The sequence below is a fragment of the Aulonocara sp. 'chitande type north' Nkhata Bay genome, linkage group LG2, assembly GCF_057382095.1.
Source record: "Aulonocara sp. 'chitande type north' Nkhata Bay isolate Kocher_YH1m ecotype deep benthic linkage group LG2, A_spYH_male_GT1.1, whole genome shotgun sequence".
Classification (NCBI taxonomy): Eukaryota; Metazoa; Chordata; class Actinopteri; order Cichliformes; family Cichlidae; genus Aulonocara; species Aulonocara sp. 'chitande type north' Nkhata Bay.
Genome location: NC_141345.1, coordinates 6,963,490 through 6,971,443, shown reverse-complemented (window position 1 = coordinate 6,971,443; position 7,954 = coordinate 6,963,490). Strand labels below are relative to the sequence as shown.

Genomic DNA, 7,954 nt, shown 5'->3' with positions numbered 1-7,954 from the left:
TCTGTTTACAGCATCCTGCCATGCGATTGCATTTGTCCCTAACCATCGGGAACCCTCACGTTAACTTTTATCAAGTGGAAAAAGGTTAGCATTCATCCTACAGCTTCACTGTTTATGTTATGCTAATATAGCTGTGTCGCTAGCGATCACGTAGCACATCATTATATACCTGTTAGGTGGGCTGGATTACACAGATGGATTACGTGGCAGAAACACACACGGACGCAGAATAGTTAGTGATGCAAGTTTTTATATACACGAGTAAGGGGGAATATTTACAAGGGAAGGGGCTATATACAGTGATAAATAAAAATGTGCCAGGAGGTAAACACCGAGGCGATGAGACGGAGCCGAAGCATGCAGGTAGGCAGCAGACGCACCGGAGCTACCTGACAACAGGGAACAAAACAGGGCTTATGACATACCGTTGATAGCCGAACGTTAAACACAAGTGGACGGAGAGAGTTGGAGAGCTTACTTGACCACCCAAACCGCGGTGAACGCCGCCTGATGGTACGTAGCACTCCGTCGCGGATCCACAATAGTCAACACAAAATCCTAGGTAGGCGGGCAGGCGATGGAACAGGCTAAGACAAAGAAAAGTAGGCAAAACGTGGATCCTTTAAAACATACAGCTCCACAGCGTAAAATCAACAGATGCAGCCTGTGCTGACTAGTTACCACTTGTGACAGCGACAATACTCCGACACCAGACGTCCGTGACTCTGCTCCCTAAGAGCGCTCACTGATGACGTCCGATGCGTCGCAGGTGTGTTGGAATGCCATCAAGCCCCGCCTCGCCTACCTATAACCAAAAAGGAAAACAAAACCCAAACAACAACAATACACCTACCCACCACCTCCTAACAGTATCCCCCCCTCAAGGAACGCCACCCGGCGGTCCTCCAGGCTTGTCAGGATGCCTTCTGTAAAAATCCACAATAAGCGCCGGGTCCACAATGAAGGCCCTAGAGACCCAGGAGCGCTCCTCCGGGCCATACCCCTCCCAGTCCACCAGAAACTGGAAACCTCGGCCACGACGGCGCACATCCAGCAGCCGCCGGACCGAATAGACAGGACCCCCGTCCACCACCCGGGCGGGCGGAGGAGGTTCCACGGGTGGGCACAGCGGGCTGCGAGAGACTGGCTGCAGTTGAGAAACATGGAACGTAGGATGAATCCTCATGGAAGCCGGTAGTTGCAGCCTCACAGAAACAGGATTGATGATGCGTTGGATGGTGAAAGGACCCAGGAAGCGAGGGGCAAGCTTCTTGGCCACGCACTTCAAAGGAACATTCGCAGAGGACAGCCAAACCTGTTGGCCCACGGTGTATTGAGGCGCAGGCGTTCTCCTCCGATCAGCAGCCCGGCGAGTCTGAGACACGGTCCGGAGCAGCGCCGCCTTGGTCCGGCGCCAAATCCTCCGACTGCGACGTAGATGATCCCGCACGGCCGGAACCGCAATCTCCGCCTCCTGAGAAGGAAACAACGGCGGCTGATATCCCAGACAGACCTCAAACGGAGAACGCCCCGTAGCTGCCGAGGTGAGAGAGTTATAAGCATACTCAATCCAAGCAAGATGACCACTCCAGGAAGCGGGGTCAGAGGAGGCCACACAGCGCAAGGCGGACTCCAGCTGCTGATTGGCCCTTTCAGTCTGTCCATTAGACTGTGGGTGATAGCCGGAGGAAAGGCTCACCCCCACTCCCAACGCAGTACAAAAAGCCTTCCACACCCGAGAAACAAACTGAGGCCCCCTGTCCGACACAATGTCCAAAGGAATCCCATGCAACCGAAAAACGTGATCCACGAGCACGCGAGCAGTTTCCAGGGCAGAAGGAAGTTTAGACAAAGGGACAAAATGCGCCGCCTTGGAGAACCTGTCCACAATGGTGAGGATCACCGAGTGACCAGCGGAACGCGGCAACCCGGTAACAAAGTCAACTGCAATATGCGACCAAGGTCGACCAGGGACAAGCAGGGGATGCAGCAACCCGGGAGGGGCCAGGTGACGGCTCTTATTGCGCGCACAAGTGTCACAGGCCAGCACATACTCGCGGGCATCCCTCGCCAAAGCGGGCCACCAAAAGGAGCGGCGTAGCAGGGAAACCGTACGACGCACGCCCGGATGACAAGCAAAACGAGACGCGTGCACCCAGCGCAAGACACGCGCGCGCACGGCCACCGGAACAAACAGTTTACCCTGCGGGCCCGAACCCGGGTCCGGATCCTGCCGCTGCGCCTGGCGCACCAAGCTCTCGATCTCCCATGTCACGGCCCCCACCACGCAAGACGAGGGGATGATTGGAACCACCCCCGTGGACTCAGACGCGGGGGAAAACTGACGGGACAGAGCGTCCGGCTTAACATTGCGAGAACCCGGGCGAAACGAGATCGTAAAATGGATCCGGCTAAAAAACAGCTGCCACCTGGCCTGCCGGGAGTTAAGCCGCTTCGCACTCCGAATATAAGAGAGGTTCTTATGGTCCGTCCAAACCACAAACGGCTGTTCCACCCCCTCCAACCAGTGACGCCACTCCTCCAAAGCCAGCTTAACCGCCAGCAGCTCACGATTACCCACGTCATAGTTCCGCTCAGCCGGAGAAAACCGCCGCGAAAAAAATGCACACGGATGGAGACGGCCATCATCGGGCGAGCGCTGCGACAACACCGCCCCCGCACCCACATCAGAAGCATCCACCTCCACCACAAACTGTCTGGCACCATCCGGGTGGGCGAGAATGGGCGCGGAACAAAACAACTCCTTCAACCGAGCAAACGCCTGCTCGGCCTCAGGAGACCAACTGAAAACTCGAACTGAAAACTCGAGCCGAGGACGTAAGCCGGGTGAGCGGAAGGGTGATCTGACTGAAGTTCTTAATAAATCGGCGATAAAAATTAGCAAACCCCAAAAACCTCTGCAGGTGTTTGCGCGAGGAAGGAGTCGGCCAATCAGCAATCGCCCTGATTTTGCCAGGATCCGGCCCCACCCGTCCCCTAGCAAGGACATAGCCCAGGAACGACACAGAATGAGCATGAAACTCACACTTCTCCGCTTTCACAAAAAGTTTGTTTTCCAGGAGGCGCTGCAAAACGCTGCGCACCTGCTGAACATGGTCCTCAAACGACCGCGAAAAAATAAGGATGTCATCCAAATAAACGAACACACACCAATTCAAAAAGTCCCGAAGCACATCATTAATCAATGCCTGAAACACTGCCGGCGCATTCGTCAGGCCAAAAGGCATTACCAAGTATTCGTAATGTCCACGGTGAGTGTTAAAGGCCGTTTTCCACTCATCTCCCTGGCGCATGCGCACCAGATGGTACGCATTGCGAAGGTCCAGCTTCGTAAAAATGACCGCGTCCTGTAACGGTTCAAAAGCAGAAGAAATCAGTGGTAGAGGATATTTGTTCTTCACAGTAATGTCATTGAGACCCCGAAAATCAATACAGGGTCGGAGAGATCCATCCTTCTTATCCACAAAGAAAAAACCCGCCGCCAACGGCGAAGACGACGGACGAATCAGGCCCGCCTCCAGTGACTCCGTAATATACCTCTCCATGGCTGCCTTCTCTGGACCAGAGAGGTTATACAGCCGGCTGGTGGGCAAAGGAGCTCCAGGTAACAGTTCAATGCCACAATCATAAGGACGATGGGGGGGAAGCGAGAGCGCACAGCGTTTACTGAAAACCGCCCCCAGATCATGATATTGTTCAGGTACAGACGACAGATCCACCTCCTCGGGCGCCAGCTTAGACGAGCAGACAGGCGAAGGCGGAAGAGCAGACTGTAAACAGTGAGACAAGCAGTGGCTACTCCAACTCTCAATGCGACGGGAGGACCAATTGACATGAGGATTATGACGCTTGAACCACGGATAACCTAAAACGATGGGAGACTCCGGGGAGGAAAAAACAAAAAAACGAAGAACCTCACGATGATTACCAGAAAGAATCAACGAAACCGGTTCCGTCTCATGAGTGACGGAGGGCAGTAACTGACCGGTGAGAGCCACAACAGAGACGGGAACCTGCAAGGGTTTAGTCACAATCCCGAGGCGCCTCGTGAGACCGCCGTCAATAAAATTCTGCTCAGCGCCAGAATCCAAAAGTGCGTTAGTAGAAAAAGCGCCAGATGCGGCGTTCACGATAGCAGGAAGCTGCATGCGGGGAATTTGGGAAAGAGAGGAAGTACCACCCACCAGCACCCCCACAGTTACTGGTGGGCACCGCCTTTTGACCGCAACGGGCAGGTGGACACAAAATGGCCCGACTGACCACAATACAAACACAACCGTCCCTCAAACCGCCTCCGACGCTCCTCCAGCGTCAGCCGTGTACGACCCAACTGCATAGGCTCCTCAGCGGCGGACGCCGGAGGAGACCGTGCGCGGGCCGGAACGGGAGGAGAAGGACGGAATACCGTGCGCACCGCGGCGCGCTCAGCACTCCCAGCACAGACCCGGCCATCCCTCTCCCTCTCACGCTCGCGAAGGCGATTATCGATACGAATAGCCAGATTAACTAGAGCCTCGAAACTCTCCGGTTCGTCACGAGTGGCGAGCTCATCCTTCATGCGATCGTCCAATCCAATGACGAAAGCCCCGCGCAACGCGTCCTCACCCCACCCCGTCTCCGCGGCTTTAACCCGGAAATCAATAGAAAACTCCGCCATCGACCGGCCCCCTTGGCGGAGCCCGTGCAATTGCCGCGCGGCCTCATCCGAGCGCAGGGGGTGGTGAAAAACCGCCTTAAAATCCCGAACAAACTGCTCATACGTGACAGTCTCCACGGGATGCAGAGCGAGATAAGACTCGGCCCAGTCCAAAGCACGATCACGAAGGGCACCGATAACATGAGAAATCTTAACAGCATCATTGGAAAACGCTTGGGGATATCGCTGAAAAAGCAGAGAAACCTGAATCAAAAAACCCCCGCAACGGCCCAACTCTCCCGTAAAAGGCACCAGAGCCGGGGGAGTGGGGTCACGAACAGAGCCCACACTCAGTGAGGCAGACGGAACGGGCGGGGGAGCAGGAACAGCGGGAGCAGTAGGAGGAACTAACCGAGCCAAAGTCTCTTGAATGGCCGACAGGGTCTCATTGACCCGGCCTGCCCATTGCTCGGACGCCGCCAACTGCCGAGACAAGCTAGACAGAGACTCCTCGTGTTTCTGGAGTAAATCGCCGGACGCGGGACCTGTGTGTTCTGCCGAATCCATCAAAAATGGTCGGAGTATTCTGTTAGGTGGGCTGGATTACACAGATGGATTACGTGGCAGAAACACACACGGACGCAGAATAGTTAGTGATGCAAGTTTTTATATACACGAGTAAGGGGGAATATTTACAAGGGAAGGGGCTATATACAGTGATAAATAAAAATGTGCCAGGAGGTAAACACCGAGGCGATGAGACGGAGCCGAAGCATGCAGGTAGGCAGCAGACGCACCGGAGCTACCTGACAACAGGGAACAAAACAGGGCTTATGACATACCGTTGATAGCCGTACGTTAAACACAAGTGGACAGAGAGAGTTGGAGAGCTTACTTGACCACCCAAACCACAGCCGCTGCGGTGAACGCCGCCTGATGGTACGTAGCACTCCGTCGCGGATCCACAATAGTCAACACAAAATCCTAGGTAGGCGGGCAGGCGATGGAACAGGCTAAGACAAAGAAAAGTAGGCAAAACGTGGATCCTTTAAAACATACAGCTCCACAGCATAAAATCAACAGATGCAGCCTGTGCTGACTAAGATAAGATAAGATAAGATAGAACTTTATTAATCCCTCGGGTGGGTTCCTCTGGGAAATTCGACTTCCAAAAAAAGCACAGCAACGACCGAAGTTACAGTTACAGAACTGTTATATATATATATATACACACACACACACACACACACACACACACACATATATAAATACAGAGACAAATATAAATAAAATATACAAAGGGGATAAATAGAATAAATAGGAATAAAAAATAAAAAATAAAAATACAAGTGACTAGTTACCACTTGTGACAGCGACAATACTCTGACACCAGACGTCCGTGACTCTGCTCCCTAAGAGCGCTCACTGATGACGTCCGATGCGTCGCAGGTGTGTTGGAATGCCATCAAGCCCCGCCTCGCCTACCTATAACCAAAAAGGAAAACAAAACCCAAACAACAACAATACACCTACCCACCACCTCCTAACAATACCAGCTAGCCCAACTTCAATAACCCTACAAAAGTCACTACTGTTTACTTTTCTGTCTTCATTTATGTTGGAAGTGATAGCAGAGCTGTACATTTTTATTTTTCAGAAATCAGAACATGCTATATCATGTTTAGGTAACTAGTGAAACTAGCGAGCTAACTTCCTGCTAATTTCCTGCTAACTTCTAACTCCATTAAATTTAATAAATTCTCTTTTCATGGATGCCTGGATGTTGAACGTAATTTTTACACCTGGTAAAGCAGCAACGCTGATCATTTTATTAAAGATGAAAGAATTCAGACAGTTTTTAACTCTCAGTGATGCCACAGTGTTCGTTTGACTTTGGGACCTGAAGCAGACAGAGTTTTGGACCCAGATTAAGTTGTACTAAAAAAATTTTGGCAGACTTTTGAGTGCCGTGTACCACATAAAATCAGTTCGAGGTCAGTGTCACTACCCGATCCGTACCGGAAACCCGATCCGTACCCCGCATGCGCAAATCTTACGTCACTTCCTCTCTTTGCGACATTCAATATATTTGAATGATGCGGTTAGCGCCCAGTTAGCTCCTAGCATTTCTCAACAGCTCTGCCTTCTTTTCGACTGCCCGGGACATTTAAACAATGGATAATCCGTATACAAAGAAATTCATGCTTTTCTCCTCAACAGAGAGCGTCCCCCGATTGAGCAACAGCGCCGTAAAATAAGAAGAATGGCGTCTAATTACAGAGTTAATAATGCAGACTTTGTAATATCTCACGTGTAGATTCATCAGCCAGATGAAGTGTTTACTGACAATTGACAGTGATAGCGCACATCATCATCACTATTCCAACAATCCTCTCCTCACAGACAAGCATAAACACACTCGACTATCGCTAAATCAGATTTAACACACGTTTGTAATGACGATAATTCAGTTTATAATAGGGTTTATTCAATTGACAATCTGATAGACTCCATGCGACGATGTGTTGCACTGCATGAGGCAAATAGTGGTCACACCAGATACTGACCGGTTCTGGGTCCCCAGACCCCCAATAGCGCAAAAAACTGCACATTCCAGGGTGGCCTTTTGTTGTGGGCAGTCTGAGGTACACCTGTGCACTACTCATGATGTCAGATCAGCATCCTGATGTGGCACACCTGTGAGGTGGGATGGATTATCTCAATATAGCAGATGTGCCCACTACCACACATTTGGACTGATTTGTGACCACTGTTTGGGAGGGATGGTTATATTGTGTATCTGGAATGAATTCTAGGTCTCTACGTCCATCCCATGGGGAATGGGAGCAGTAACAAAGGTGTTGCGTTTATATTTTTGTTGAGTGTAACTACAACGGTGTTTGCTAGTTCACCTTACATGCATTAATTTAATAATGTGGATAGCGTACTCAATGTAAATTACACACAAACAACATTAAGCTACTCACACAGAGAAGAACGGCTGCTGCTGCCGTCATCATCCGTCATCATTTCTGCTACACTGGCAGGGCTAGGGGCCAGGACTCTACTCTTTGGGTTCTTGGGGGATGTTGTTAACTCGGTGCATTTCTCCGCTTTTAAAAAAAACGCTATGCGTCGCCAGGTTTGTCGTCAGATTCGAGGTGTTACCTCCTTTGCACAGTATCACCTTAAATCACTTGTTGCAGGCTGCTGAGTTTGCATCTTTTTCTGTGAAGTACAGCCAGACTTTTGACCGCTTCGCCTTGGGCACTTTTAATCTGTAGCTCTGCTCTAAAA

At 51.2% G+C, this 7,954-nt stretch overlaps 1 long non-coding RNA gene across 1 annotated transcript; it reads right to left on the bottom strand.

Annotated features, from left to right (window-relative positions):
• Positions 1-225: 225 nt before the first annotated feature.
• Positions 226-836, bottom strand: LOC147337380 (uncharacterized). The gene is made up of 3 exons (XR_015124747.1): positions 682-836; positions 479-587; positions 226-389 (listed from the first exon to the last, which is right to left on the bottom strand). It is a non-coding gene; the product is annotated as an uncharacterized LOC147337380 (long non-coding RNA).
• Between the last annotated feature and the right edge of the window lie 7,118 nt (positions 837-7,954).